Source organism: Rhinoderma darwinii, chromosome 2 (assembly GCF_050947455.1).
Source record: "Rhinoderma darwinii isolate aRhiDar2 chromosome 2, aRhiDar2.hap1, whole genome shotgun sequence".
Classification (NCBI taxonomy): domain Eukaryota; kingdom Metazoa; phylum Chordata; class Amphibia; order Anura; family Rhinodermatidae; genus Rhinoderma; species Rhinoderma darwinii.
Genome location: NC_134688.1, coordinates 450,836,327 through 450,852,154, shown reverse-complemented (window position 1 = coordinate 450,852,154; position 15,828 = coordinate 450,836,327).

Genomic DNA, 15,828 nt, shown 5'->3' with positions numbered 1-15,828 from the left:
ATTACTATGTTATGACATGTTGGGTGGCTGTGAGTGCCGTTGTTGGGTGGCTGGGAGCTGAGCCGCTGCAAATATGTCCTGAACAAGATCCCCCTGGTGTTCATTTATTGGAAAAATTAACAGGGGCTAAAAACAATCACCATAACCAAGATCTAGGACCGCCATCAATATAATTTCTGATTGAGACAACAAAAGAACTTATCATTGGAATACTATCCTTTTATTTCTATGATTTTACTTATTTGATTTTTTCCCATTTCTATTTAACATTTTTAATTAAATAATAAATGGAAAAGGACATGTAACTAAATGATGACAATAATTATTACAAGAATTCCGTATTAACGGAATAAAAGTGCAAGGCAGCTTAAAGTACAGTGTTTTTTTTTTTATTATTATTTTTAATGTATGACTGTATGCAGTAATCTCTTATGCTCCCCCTAGTGGCGGCTAAATGGCAGCCTAATTTTAACATTTTAACTCTACATCAATGCAGGGGATTTGGAGTACTTTAAAACAATAAAAAATGGAGCTCCGACTGCTTTAAAGATGTATTAAGAAATGAATGGCACAGAATTATAGACATATTTGGATAAAATAAGAATAACATGTTGTCACAATATTCACTTTAATTAACGCACCATGACGTAACTGTACGTCAAGGTGAGCAGTAAGTTTGCGCACCTTGACGTACAGTTACGTCAGTGCTTTGACAGTTAACCGCCGCGCGGCGCTACACCGCAGCGGCGGTTAACTGTGCAGGGTGTCAGCCCTGCTCTCCCCGTTGCCGATCAGCAGCCTGTCGCCGCTGATATCGGCAGTTAACCCCTTAATTGCGGCGCTCGATTTTGAACGCCACAATTAAGGTCTTTAGCGCCGATCGGCAGCCCCCATGTGAAATCACGGGGGCTGGCGATGGTACCCATGGCAACTGGACGCCAGACAATGGCTTCCGGGTTGCCATGTACAGAAGCCTATGAGGACCACCCCGAGGGTGGTCGTCGTAGGCTTCCTGTCAGTGTGACTGTCACGTCACAATGACAGTTGGAGTGCATTACACTACGTGTGTAAGTGTAATGTATTCCAGCAGCGATCAGAGCTGCAAGTCTAAGTGTCCTCTAGTGGGACAAGTGAAAAAAGTAAAAAAAAGGATAAAAATGTTTTCAAAAAAGTGTAAAAATAAAAGTTATAAGTGACATAAACAAGAACTGCTTTTTTTCCTATAATAAGTCTTTTATTATAGGAAAAAAAATGAATACGTAAAAAAAAAGTAAACATATTTGGTATCACCACGTTCGTAACGACCCCAACTATAAAACTATAATATTATTTTTCCCGCACGGTGAACACCGCAAAAAAAATAAACGAAAAACAATGCCAGAATCACTATTTTTTGGTCACCACCCCTCCCAAAATATACAATAAAAAGTGATCAAAAAGTCGCATGTATGCCAAAATAGTACCGATAAAAACTACAACCCGTTCCGCAAAAAACAAGCCCTTACACAGCTTTTTTGACTGAAAAATAAAAAAGTTATGGCTCTCAGAATATGGTGACACAAAAAATAAATAATTTTCTAAATAAGTTATTTTATTGCGCAAACGCTGCAAAACATAAAAAAACGTATATACATATGGTATCGCCGTAATCGTACCGACCCGCAGAATAAAGTATAATAGTCATTTATAGCCCAGGGTAAACGCCGTCAAAAATAAATAAAAATCATTGTCAGAATTGATGGTTTTTGGTCACCTGGCTTGCCGAAAAATTGAATAAAAAGTGATCAACAAAATCTCATGTACCCCAAAATGGTACCAATAAAAACTACAGCTCGTCCCGCAAAAAATATGCCCTCACACCACTCTATTGACAGAAAAATAAAAAAGTAGTGGCTCTCGGAAAGCGGGGAGGAAAAATCGAAAAAGCAAAACATGAATCAGTTCGTAAAGGGTTAATTACTTTCGAATGAAAAAACTTTTATGACCACATGTGGGGTATAGCCGTACTTGGGAGAAATTGATTTACAAATGTTGGGGTGCATTTTCTCCTTTATCCTTTGTGAAATTGAAAAAAATCAACATTTTAGTGGAAATAATGTTGATATTAATTTTCACGCCCTAATTCTAATAAATTCTGCAAAATACGTGTGGGGCCTAAATGCTCACTATACACCTAGATAGATTCCTGAAGTGGTGTAGTTTCCCAAATGGGGTTTCTTTTGGGGGGCTTCCACTGTTTCGGTCTCTCAGGGGCTTTGCAAATTCGACATGACACCCAAAAACTATTCCAGCTAAATTTGAGCTCCAAAAGCCAAATAGCGCACCTTCCCTTCTAAGCCCTGCTGTGGGTCCAAACAGCAGTTTATTACCACATATGGGGTATTTACGTAATCGGGAGAAATTGCTTTACAAATGTTGGGGTGCTTTTTCTCCTTTATTCCTTGTAAAAATTAAAAATGGCTACCTTTTTTCAGAAAAAAAGTAGATTTTTACCTTTACAGACTAATTTCAATGAATGCAGCAAAACAACTGTGGGGTCAAAATGCTAACTTTACCCCTAGAAAAATGCCCTGAGGGGTGTAGCTTCCAAAATGGGGTTACTATTGGGGGGTTTCCATGGTTTTCATCCCTCTAGTGCATTGCAAACGCGACACGGCACTGAAAACTATTCCAGCAAAATCAGAAATCCAAAATCCAAATGGTGCTCCTTCTCTTCTGAGGCCTGCTGTGGGTCCAAACAGCAGTTTATTACCACATATGGGGTATTGCTATAATCGGAAGAAATTGCTTTACATATGTTGGGGTGTTTTTTCTACTTTATTCCTTGTAAAAATGTAAAATTTCTACGTTTTTTCACAAAAAAAGTAGATTTTCACCTTCACATACTAATTCAAATAAATTTAGCAGAAAAACTGTGGGTTCAAAATGCTAACTATACCCATAGATAAATTCATTGAGGGGTATAGTTTCCAAAATGGGGTCACTTTTGGGGGGTTTCCACTGTTTTGGCAGCACAAGACCTCCTCAAACCTGACATGGTACCTAAAATATATTCTAAAAAAAGGAGGCCCAAAATCCACCAGGTGCTCCTTTGCTTCTGAGGCCTGTGTTTCAGTCCATTATCACACTAGGGCCACATGTGGGATATTTCTAAAAACTGCAGAATCTGGGCAATAAATATTGAGTTGCATTTCTTGGGTAAAACCTTCTGCGGTACATAAAAAATTTATTAGAAATGAATTTTTGAAGAAAAAAATGAAATTTGTAAATTTCACCTCTACTTTGCTTTAATTCCTGTGAAACGCCTAAAGGGCTAAAACACTTTGTGAATGCTGTTTTGAATACTTTGATGGGTGCAGTTTTCAAAATGGGGTGACTTCTGGGGACTTTCTAATATATAAGGCCCTCAAAGCCATTTCAGAACTGAACTGGTCCCTGAAAAAATAGCCTTTTGAAATTTTCTTAAAAATATGAGAAATTGCTGCTAAAGTTCTAAGCCTCGTAACGTCCTAGAAAAATAAAAGAATGTTCAAAAAATGACGCAAACATAAAGTAGACATATGGGAAATATAAACTAGTAAGTATTTTGTGTGGTATTACTATCTGTTTTACAAGTAAATACATTAAAATTTAGAAAAATGCTAATATTTGCTCATTTTCTCTAAATCTTGGCGTTTCTTACAAATAAATATTGAATTTAACGACAACATTTTTTCAGTATCATAAAGTACAACATGTCACGAGAAAACAATCCCAGAATCGCTTGGATAGGTAAAAGCATTCTGGAGTTATTACCACATAAATTGACACATGTCAGATTTGCAAAAATGGGGCTGGTCCTGAAGGCCAAAACAGGCTTAGACACTAAGGGGTTAAAGGGAGAGAGATACTATTACCTTGGTTTTTATAAAGTTAACTGAAAGTGATCAAGGTCTCAATGTTCTTAATATGGTCAGTTTTTACATAAGTAGATAATGATGATGTGTCCTGCTGTTCACCTTCTCAGCAGACCATTTTGATTGTATTAATTTGTATTCAACATTTCAGGAAAGCTGTGTGTCCAGAGATTTTGGGTGAAACCACAGAGCAAAAAAAAAAACAAGCTACAGTAGTTAGATCAATGGCCGACTGGTGGAACCAAGCTTGTGGCTGAACAGGTAAACAGCAAATAGGTATTACCTAGCAGGAGGCACGCAAGCAGGATCACACAGGGAGTAGATAGAGGAACAGATTGGAACGAGCAGTGGGCTGTTGTGGATTGTCGCTAACTATCCAGGGTTTTGGAGTCTAGACTTCACTGTAGACTTCATCATAAGGGTAATCCCAAGGCTATAGCCTGCTGAGGGGTCTCTAATAGATGGCAGCCATCAGAGGGCAAGAGACATATATACCAATGTACCAAACCCTGAAGCAAAGGGTAAGCGGCAAGTCATATGTCAGGTGGCAGGGGGGCTGTAGTTGGATTGTCACTAGCTATCCTGGGCTTCGGAGTCTAAAGGAACCCTAATCTTCACTGTAGACGTTAACACAATGGTAACCCTAAGCACATGGCCCCCAGAAGAGTCTACAATAGATGATAGCTTTAAGGTGGCAAGAGACAAGACCACTGTATAAAACCCTCAAGCAAAGGGTAGGCAGCAAACCATATGTCAGCAGTGGATACACGAACTGAGATCAAGGTGCTCAGAGTCGGTGGATGAAAACAGGAAGTCTACTATATAGGATGAAGATCATTAATACAGGATTCAGGAGATGCTCCAAACAACCAAGGCTGAGGACCATGTAAGGATAAAAATTACTCTTTACAGGGATTGTGCCAAGATAGACATTTATTGCCTTTCAACAGGGTAGGTGATAAATGTTTGATAACCGGGAATTTTTTATCGTTGAGACCCCCATGATTACTAGAATGGGGGTCCCGAGCCCCCCAATTTCCTCATTGCATGATTGCTTTTAGGAGAACTTTGGTAGGGCATGATCAAATGCTGCTCCAACCAAGCTTCTTCGCAATGCAGTGAGGAGGAACTTGGGGCTCGGGACCTCTGTTTTAGTGATTGGTTCAGGGCAGGGGCCCCAGTTATCAGAAATTTATCACCTATTCTGTGGGTAGGTGATAAATGTCTATCTTGGGACAACCCCTTTGCTGTGTATATCAAGGGCACCTGATATGATTAAGCCCCGTGGGATCTCTTGCTGCAAGACTGCAGCAATGATCAGAAGATTACCTGGGTGAGGGAGGGGATAAAGAAGACCCCCGACACCTGTTGTTGTCTAAATGTCCTTCACTTTTTGGTACTATAAATATTAAGAAACTGAAAAAACAATTATTTCAGGATGAAATGCTCGGCAGTAATTGAGGAAGAATTTAGAAATTTATTTTTATGGTGTCAATAAAATCAAGACATTCTTGCCAAATCTTAGGTACATCCTGGCCAACTGAAACAGGTCATTTATATTCTCAAAAAAAAAAAGAAGATAAATCCTGTATATAAACAATGCATACTTTTCCTTGAAGTTGCGATATAAGTCTGCAAAAATGAATGATGAGGATTAAAGCAATCTACAGCTAAGCAGAAAATAAAGAGGTGTATACCTGGCCTGGAGCCATCTATAGTCAAGGCTTGTTCCGTTCCGTCAACAGTTGGTGTGTTTTGTACGATAAACATAAATCTTACAGACAGTTTACTATCATGTTACCCTAGAACATGCTCAATACTTGCTTCTTTTTCGTTATTACAGACTTCTGCCTGGTGGTGTGCCAGGATTTGATAACAAAGAAAGCATTTATATTGTGGAGGATAAAGGATTCTTATTTTAGGATTTCTTCCAAACAGTCTGACTTACTAGGATGCCATTGCATTCATATGCAGAAATGACATTTTCAATATGAATTTCTGAAATATGAAGCTCAAGTATTATAAGTTGGCAGAATAGCAGAATTTATAAACAACACGGATAAGTGCTCTTAGTATCTTAAGACGCAACAGAATGAGTCACGTTCAGAACTCTAGGTATCGTCCAATAAGTGTTTTGTCACAATGTTTAATGATTTTAAGTACTGGAAACCAGTATTGGTAGAAATTTGACATTTTGTACTTACCCCTCCCCCGCCGTAGTGATGACCAGACTTGAAAATTGCCTTTAAAATGGAAACATGTTATTTCTTATTTTAACTAGATCGCATAATGTATTGTGACTTTTTTCTACTCTTTCCAACTCTAGGCTCTGTTCACACTAGCAACATGGTTACTACTCATAATATAGCCCAGACAGTTATGATGGATCTGTTTTCCAATGGATCCTAATGAATCCTGACAGATCCCATTAAATTATGGTAGGGTTCATCAGGTTTGCGTTGGGGGTTCCAGCAACTAAACAGGTTACAGCAAGTAATATATTGGCACTATATAAGCAACGGAAAAAGAATAAGAAAAGCAGCCACATTCTAATATAAAAATGATGCATTTTTTCTGGTTTGGGAAAAAAGTGTCAGTGTACACAGAGAGCACAGCTTTAATAATGTACCATTAGAGAACATGTCTAACTTATGTAAGAGCCGTTTTTTCACTAATGACTGGCTTCCTTTAACCCCTTCACGACTGCCATACGGCTATTTACGTTCTAATTGCCGATGCCCCGTGCAGTTATCGCGTCTATAGACATCGACAGACTGGAACGGGTTTAATGAGTTCAGTGCTGCTTCAGCGTGAGCAGCTCTGCACTAATCTATGTGTCAGCTTTCTTTACAAGTGCCAACACCTCTTTGACTGAGGCCTTATTTACACGAACATGTATTACGTCCGTCATACGCGCGTGAAAATCACGCGTGTCGCACGGACCTATGTTAGTGAATGGCTTTGTCCTGTTGAAAAATGGCTTCTGGGACACTTAGGAGAAATGGCCGAACCACTGGTTACACGACCAAATCAATGTAACGCCGAACTGTTATTGTATCTGACATGAAGATTAGAGGGGTCAGGCTACCATACATTATGCCACCCCACACCATAACCCTAGGAGTAGGACCGGTGTGACGTTCCCTTGTGAAGGCCTCTTCATGGAGTTGCCCACGTCGTCTCCAGATTAATCCCCGTCTATCATTGCATCCGAGACAAAAGCGGGACTCATCACTGAGAATAGACCTCCATTCCAGCCTCCATTGCCGTCTTGCTGTGCACCATAATAGTCTTCGCGACCGGTGGCATGTGGTCAATGGAACACCTGTAGCGGACGTCTGGCTCTTAGCCCAATGTCATGCAAACGCCTTCTGATGGTCTGTGTTAACACTGGTTGCCGCCCTAAGCTTGGGATGTGATTTCACTTGCAGTACAGGAAGCATCAGTATGCGGCATTCTTCCATCAGGCGATCCGTTCGTGCACCTCTTGTTGTAATTACTGTTCATTGTTCTCCCAACCTCCGGGACACGCAACATTGACCAGTGCTGACATCTCGGCTTACGGCAAACAAGAAAATTGCAACAGCACGCTGAGAACACTGATGCCACCTAAGCCACTAAATATAAATAAATATGCATTACTGCTAAATCTACTTACAATAGGGAGGTTCTTAGCGCACATTTTGATCAAATTGTGTGAGCCCACCTGCCACGTCTCGGTCTAGGCACATAGCGATCTGCAAGAGTGATAAACTAAGATCTCTCAGTTCAAGGATTCTGTCCCTCTGAATTTGCGGCAAGTGGCGATAACTGGCATCTCGATGAACAGGAGGCATCGCACAATCATCCCACACAACTTGATCCGATATTTGAGGTTTCATGTGGCTAAAAAACCTTTGCTTTCAATCTGGCTTTTATGCTCTTCCCACATGACACAGATTGGAGCTAGGTGCTTGAAAATGTGATTATTTGCAGATCTTAGCGACACCTGCTACTTCCTCGATTTGTATAATCTTACGGCTTATCCTTCTTGGTGTTGCAATTTCAATGTTGAGATAGATAGATAGATAGATAGATAGATAGATAGATAGATAGATAGATAGATAGATAGATAGATAGATAGATAGATAGATAGATAGATAGATAGATAGATAGATAGATATGAAATTGAAAGATAAGTTGATATGAAACTGATAGATAAGTAGATCTGAAATAGATATTTAGATAAGTACATGGATAATACATGGATAATACGATATGAGATAAATAGATAGATAGATAGATAGATAGATAGATAGATAGATAGATAGATAGATAGATAGATAGATAGATAGATAGATAGATAGATAGATAGATATTAAATTGATAGATATGTACAGTGAAGGAAATAAGTATTTGATCCCTTGCTGATTTTGTAAGTTTGTCCACTGTCAAAGACATGAACAGTCTAGAATTTTTTAGGCTAGGTTAATTTTACCAGTGAGAGATAGATTATATTAAAAAAAAACAGAAAATCACATAGTCAAAATTATATATATTTATTTGCATTGTGCACAGAGAAATAAGTATTTGATCCCCTACCAACCATTAAGAGTTCAGCCTCCTCCAGACCAGTTACATGCTCCAAATCAACTTGGTGCCTGCATGAAAGACAGCTGTCTTACATGGTCACCTGTATAAAAGACTCCTGTCCACAGACTCAATTAATCAGTCTGACTCTAACCTCTACAACATGGGCAAGACCAAAGAGCTTTCTGTCAGGGACAAGATCATAGACCTGCACAATGCTGGAATGGGCTACAAAACCATAAATAAGACGCTGGGTGAGAAGGAGACAACTGTTGGTGCAATAGTAAGAAAATGGAAGACATACAAAATGACTGTCAATCGACATCGATCTGGGGCTCCATGCAAAATCTCACCTCGTGGGGTATCCTTGATCCTGAGGAAGGTGAGAGCTCAGCCGAAAACTACACGGGGGGAACTTGTTAATGATCTCAAGGCAGCTGGGACCACAGTCACCAAGAAAACCATTGGTAACGCATTACGCCGTAATGGATTAAAATCCTGCAGTGCCCGCAAGGTCCCCCTGCTCAAGAAGGCACATGTACAGGCCCGTCTGAAGCTTGCAAATGAACATCTGGATGATTCTGAGAGTGATTGGGAGAAGGTGCTGTGGTCAGATGAGACTAAAATTGAGCTCTTTGGCATTAACTCAACTCGCCGTGTTTGGAGGAAGAGAAATGCTGCCTATGACCCAAAGAACACCGTCCCCACTGTCAAGTATGGAGGTGGAAACATTATGTTTTGGGGGTGTTTCTCTGCTAAGGGCACAGGACTACTTCACCTCATCAATGGGAGAATGGATGGAGCCATGTACCGTCAAATCCTGAGTGACAACTTCCTACCCTCCACCAGGACATTAAAAATGGCTCGTGGCTGGGTCTTCCAGCACGACAATGACCCGAAACATACAGCCAAGGCAACAAAGGAGTGGCTCAAAAAGAAGCACATTAAGGTCATGGAGTGGCCTAGCCAGTCTCCAGACCTTAATCCCATCGAAAACTTATGGAGGGAGCTGAAGATCCGAGTTGCCAAGTGACAGCCTCGAAATCTTAATGATTTACAGATGATCTGCAAAGAGGAGTGGGCCAAAATTCCATCTAACATGTGTGCAAACCTCATCATCAACTACAAAAAAAGTCTGACTGCTGTGCTTGCCAACAAGGGTTTTGCCACCAAGTATTAAGTCTTGTTTGCCAAAGGGATCAAATACTTATTTCTCTGTGCACAATGCAAATAAATATATATAATTTTGACTATGTGATTTTCTTTTTTTTTTTTTATATATATTCTATCTCTCACTGGTAAAATTAACCGAGCCTAAAAATTCTAGACTGTTCATGTCTTTGACAGTGGGCAAACTTACAAAATCAGCAAGGGATCAAATACTTATTTCCTTCACTGTAGATATGGGCCCGGGTGCAAGAATTCAGCTTGCCCCCCCACCCCACCCCAACACCACCATCACTAGACCCCTGCATGCGGCTATGCCCAGCCGCCTTGCCCAACAGCCCCCATAGTATAATGCCCCCACACTGCATAATGCTCCAATAGCTGCCCCCACACAGTATAATGCCCCATAACTGCCCCATACAGTATAATGCCCCCCCATAACTGCCCCATACCGTATAATGCTCCCCATATCAGCCCCCATACAGTATAAGTCCCCCATATCAGCCCCCCATACAGTATAATGCCCCCATATTAGATCCCCATACAGTATAATGCCCCCATATCAGCTCCCCATACAATATAATGCCCCCATATCAGCTCCCCATACAGTATAATGCCCCCCATATCAGCTCCCAATACAGTATAATGCCCAGATATCAGCTCCCCATACAGTATAATTCCCCATATCATCTCCCCATACAGTATAATGCCCCCCATATCAGCTCCCCATACAGTATAATGCCCCTATATCAGCCCCCCATACAGTATAATGCCCTCCATATTAGCTCCCGATACAGTGTAATGCCCCCATATCAGCTCCCCATACAGTGTAATGTCCCATATCATCTCCCCATACAGTATAATGCCCCCCATATCAGCCCCCCAAACAGTATATTGCCCCATATCAGCTCCTCATACAGTGTAATGCCCTCCATATCAGCTCCACATACAGTATAATGCCCCCATATAATCTCCCCATGCAGTATAATGCCCCCTCATATCAGCTCCCCAAACAGTATATTGCCCCATATCAGCTCCCCATACAGTATAATGCCCCCATATCATCTCCCCATACAGTATAATGCCCAGATATCAGCTCCCCATACAGTGTAATGCCCCCATATCAGCTCCCAATACAGTATAATGCCCCCATATCAGCTCCCCATACAGTGTAATGCCCCCATATCATCTCCCCATACAGTATAATGCCCCCATATCAGCTACCCATACAGTATAATGCCCCCATATCAGCTCCCCATACAGTATAATGCCTCCCATATCAGCTCCCAATACAGTATAATGCCCAGATATCAGCTCCCCATACAGTATAATGCCCTTCATATCAGCTACCCATACAGTATAATGCCCCTCATATCAGCCCCCCAAACAGTATAATGCCCCCATATCATCTCCCCATACAGAATAATGCCCCCATATCATCTCCCCATACAGTATAATGCCCTCTAGATAGATAGATAGATAGATAGATGGATGGATGGATGGATGGATGGATGGATGGATGGATGGATGGATAGATAGATAGATAGATAGATAGATAGATAGATAGATAGATAGATAGATAGATAGATAGATAGATAGATAGATAGATAGATAGATAATCCACACACATTGTAGTTCCAGCAATATGTGGCAGGATTATTTCAGCATATTTTGTCTAGAACACACTACAATAGCCTAGATTATGTGAAGGCCAGCGACACTATTCAGCGCAGTCACAATAACAGGTTCTCTGTGGGAAATTCAGTATATTGTGATAGTTATAATAAAAACATCTCATTTCAAATAAATATGTGCTCAGTCTATATGTTATTCGGCCATATACATCCCGATTATTCCTTACTGACAACTATCATTATATCCACAACACAATCTGGCATTAGGTGTAGGAAAAGCTTTTAGTTCAATGTAGAAACTTTCCTTTCGCTTTATGTGCAGTTGTGTAGAACAGGCTATGACATTTTTAAGTCTTTGAATCTGACCATCTGTTCCTGAGTATAATGGGGACTGACCCACAGTTGAACAACTGTAGAAATTTGAGTGGGAGGTGTAATGAAGTCTTACATGAGTCCCACATGAGAGGACAGAGCGAGCGCTGGTGACAGCTTTCCTTCTACCGCAGCTATTTCATCTGGACAGAACATCCATTTAAAGCAACTATATACCAAGTACTGGGACTGACGGAAATAAATAGTCTTTCTCATATATATAAGTGCATTTTCTTTCTTTCCTTCTTTCTTTCTTTCTTTCTTTCTTTCTTTCTTTCTTTCTTTCTTTCTTTCTTTCTTTCTTTCTTTCTTTCTTTCTTTCTTTCTTTCTTTCTTTCTTTCTTTCTTTCTTTCTTTCTTTCTGTTTCTATCAATCAACCAATTTCATATAATTTTATCTCTTTATCTCATATGTATCTTATGTACCTTCATTTGCATAAATTACCATAAAATATGAGATTTACCAATATACTGTATGAAGCAAATCTTCTCTCAATCTCTGTTGTGGAAAATATGCATACAGGTCTAAATGGTATATAAAAGTGTGCCTCCAGTTATGTATGATACCGCATCTTCCATCTGAAGTACACACAACCATACGACACAAGAGGCCTCTCCTGCAAGCTCCTACTAATTCTAATAAAAATACTGTAGGAGATTCATCCGGTGTTGTACAGGTGACTGGCTCTCCCGTCTACATTGCCTGAAGCCCCTTTTAACCATCTGGGAGATACAGTATCATACATAACTTAAGGTACGATTTAAGGCATATTTTCAGTCAAGCATGTCTCTGCTCACAGGGATTGATGGGAGTGGAAGTTTTCCTTCACTGTGGCTGATTGTCATTGAAACCTGAGAGCACAATGACTAAGGACACTCTGGGTGACTGGGTGACAGAATGGCATCCCCATGAGAACTAATATGGCTGAGATGAGAATAAAGGCTATTAGCTCCTTTCTGTTTGAGAAACTGCGAGCAGGTAAAATATCAGTACCCATTCACTTCATGTAAGGATTCTTTGTACACTGTCAAGTTTTCTTTTTAAGCTGCAGATGCACTTTAAGAAGATTTTTCTGATTAAATTAGTCTTGTACAGTTAAATACCAAAAGTAAATCAGTCTACAGTGGAGAGCGGCTGCATCACAGTAGGAGATGTTATTTTAGATCAATGACATTTTGTGGCTATGACCAGAAGTGATAATACTGCTCTATTAATATCTCGACTAGACCTACAGCACAGGAATTAGAATCTCTAAATGGCAAGTGTAAGTTATCAAACCGCATTTAACACTTGTCATAAATTACCTGAGGGTCTTACATCACAAGCAGACATTTACGTCTCCTTTCTAGTCATGCAGATTCTCGTAATTGGGACTACATGGTCGCATTGATTTCAGTAAATAATTTCTCACAATTCCCTGTTATGGGGATTGCAGAATAAAAGTGGAAGGACTGCAGACCGCAACTAATGCAATATATATTAGTTATGTATAACTGATGGAGTATGATTTATTGCCATGGAAAACATCTTGCGTTTTTCTTGACCGTAGTGTTTTATAGAAAGTTTCAGATAGAACATGTTGGTGACTTTTGCACAGTTTTACTGATTACGGTAGATGAGGATTGTAAAAATATTAATGTAGACTTTATACATTTGTCCTTAAAGGGGTTGTCTGCTGTATGACAACCCCATGTTCAGGATTCTTATCTATAGGCCTGAATGGATAGCAGCTGTGGAGATCGGCTACAAAGAGCGTCTTTATCTCCGGAGGAACCAAACTGTTTATGTGTTACACAGACAGCCAATGTAATAAGCACCATGTAATGCATAATTACTCCTGTGGCGGCACTGCAGGGTTTTTCCTTCTCACCTTCTAAGAGCCATAACTTTTTTATTTTTCTATCAACATAGAGCTTGTGTTTTTTTGCAGGACAATATGTCATTTTTTCATGGCACCATTTAATGTACCGTATGATTAGTGATGAACGAATTTCCCTAAAATTATTTTCGGGGTCGATTTCTATCGAATCAGCCCCGAAATTTGGTTCGTTGTGAATAAATTAGCTGCGAATGCAAATCCCCCGATAGCCCTGTCAGACTTTCTGATGTCTTCTAGGACTGTATTTAAGTGAGATACAGTCCTAGAAGACATCAGAGAGTCAAACAAGGCAATTGGGGCACTTACGATTCCACAAAAAAAACAAAAACATACCCACCACCTCCCCTGGTCTCTCGTAGTGATGCATCCCTGCCGGCAGGTGAGATGACATAGCTGCCCCATGTTGTTGCTGCAGCCAATTGCAGAATGCTGTGGTCACATGGGACAATATTACGTCACGATAATTTAAAAAATTTGTGGAAAACCAAAACTTTTGGGAAATTTGAACCGCATTATATTTTTGCCAAATCAGTTTGCTTATCGTTACATATAATGTATTGAGGAACTATAAAAAAAAATATTTTGGAGTGGAATTGAAAAAAATAACGCAATTCTGCCATATTTTTTTTACATGTTCACATTACATGTTAACCTTATTCTGTGTGACACTTCAATTATGGCGATGCCAAAATTATATAGTTTTTTTTAATTATTTCACTATTTTTACTCAATTAAAACAATGTACGATGGATACAAAATTGGTGGGATCTATCACACTCACAAAAATCTTTATATGAGATAATCTATAATATTCTCTACAGTGATGTTAGTAGATGCAGGTGCACCCGCTAGATGTTGTCCTTTATTATAAAAGTGGTCCTTTACACATTGTTCAGTGATTCAGTGCTGTTTGCATTTTTATTTGGGGACCCTCATCTGTACTATGAATGGAAAGGGTGTCTAGTGGGTTCATGTGCACCCACTAAGAAAGCTGTATGAGGGCATCTTATACAGATCTGTCTGATGATAAATCCTCTTTAGCTGGGTGGTCTGGGATTAGACAATTGGGTTTAGGGTTTTTCCTCAGAAACAGCACCACTCTTGTTTTATGGACTGTGTCTGATATTGCAGCCTATCCCAATTCAGGAATGGTATTGCGCCCATGGACAAGAGTGGCGCTGTTTCTAGAAAAAAGACAAGCCCTGTTTTCTAATCTTGCTCAAAACCTTGAACACATTTTTCTTAGTTTGTATTCAAGAATATATAATCTAATAATATCCTGCATTTTAATAGTATTCAATACATGAAATAGATCTGACTTTAACAATACACATTTAATCGTAACATTTATTCCAGACGTATTATTTTATTCTCTCTTTCTAGACTTTCCTTGTTTTTACAATGCCCTTTATACTAATCAGCTATTAATAATGATACATTGACATGGCACTTTCTCATTAGCGTTAGTCTTTTCCATCTCTTTCTAATACCAGGTGGTATTTCAAAACCAAGTCAGTTAATTGAATTGAAAAACATAAAGACAAAGCCATCTCTTGTTGTGCCAGATACACCGCACTTTTCCTCTCAACTTTTTTCAACTTCCAATTATTAAAATTTTCATACCTAGAAAGGAAAATAAATAAATGAGACAAATCCGCAGGAATTTTTCATTGGGCGCAGAAAGCAGATTTCTAATTACATTTACTGGATCTAAGTAGCCCAGGATCAGATTACATTTCTTCCTTGTCTGCCTGACATGCTTCAATTGACAAACTTGTTAACTCAATTTAGATATTTAACACAAGTTCACATATTGATATTTTTTGCTAGTTTTAAACACATTTCCTTGAGCACATTGTAAAATCGCAAACTATAAGGTGTATAAGGGACGTATTACAGCTCTATGCAGCCTCTGAGTCCCAGAGCCCCACAGAAAACATAAGATTTGCCTCCCCTGCCCTCAAAACAGTCAGAAACTTATGATGGGAATCCAGCTGCGATGACCCCCAATATTTTTCCTGCTATTGTCCTCTATATTGTGCCCGCAGTACTGTTCCAGTTCCCTCTAATATTGTGCCTGCTGTGCCCCCTCATACTGTGCCTGCTCTGTCCCTTGGATTGTTCTTCCTGAGGGCCCAGATACAGTCAAGTGTCAGGGGAACTGTGGGAAGGCCTGCCTCAGCATTGGGCCCCTAGCCCACAAGCCCCATATTAGTCACATAGTCTGCTCCCATTGGTGGTACACCATTAATGAAGTCATTCTAATCTGAATATGACAAAAACAATAATAGATGCAGCATTATGGAGATA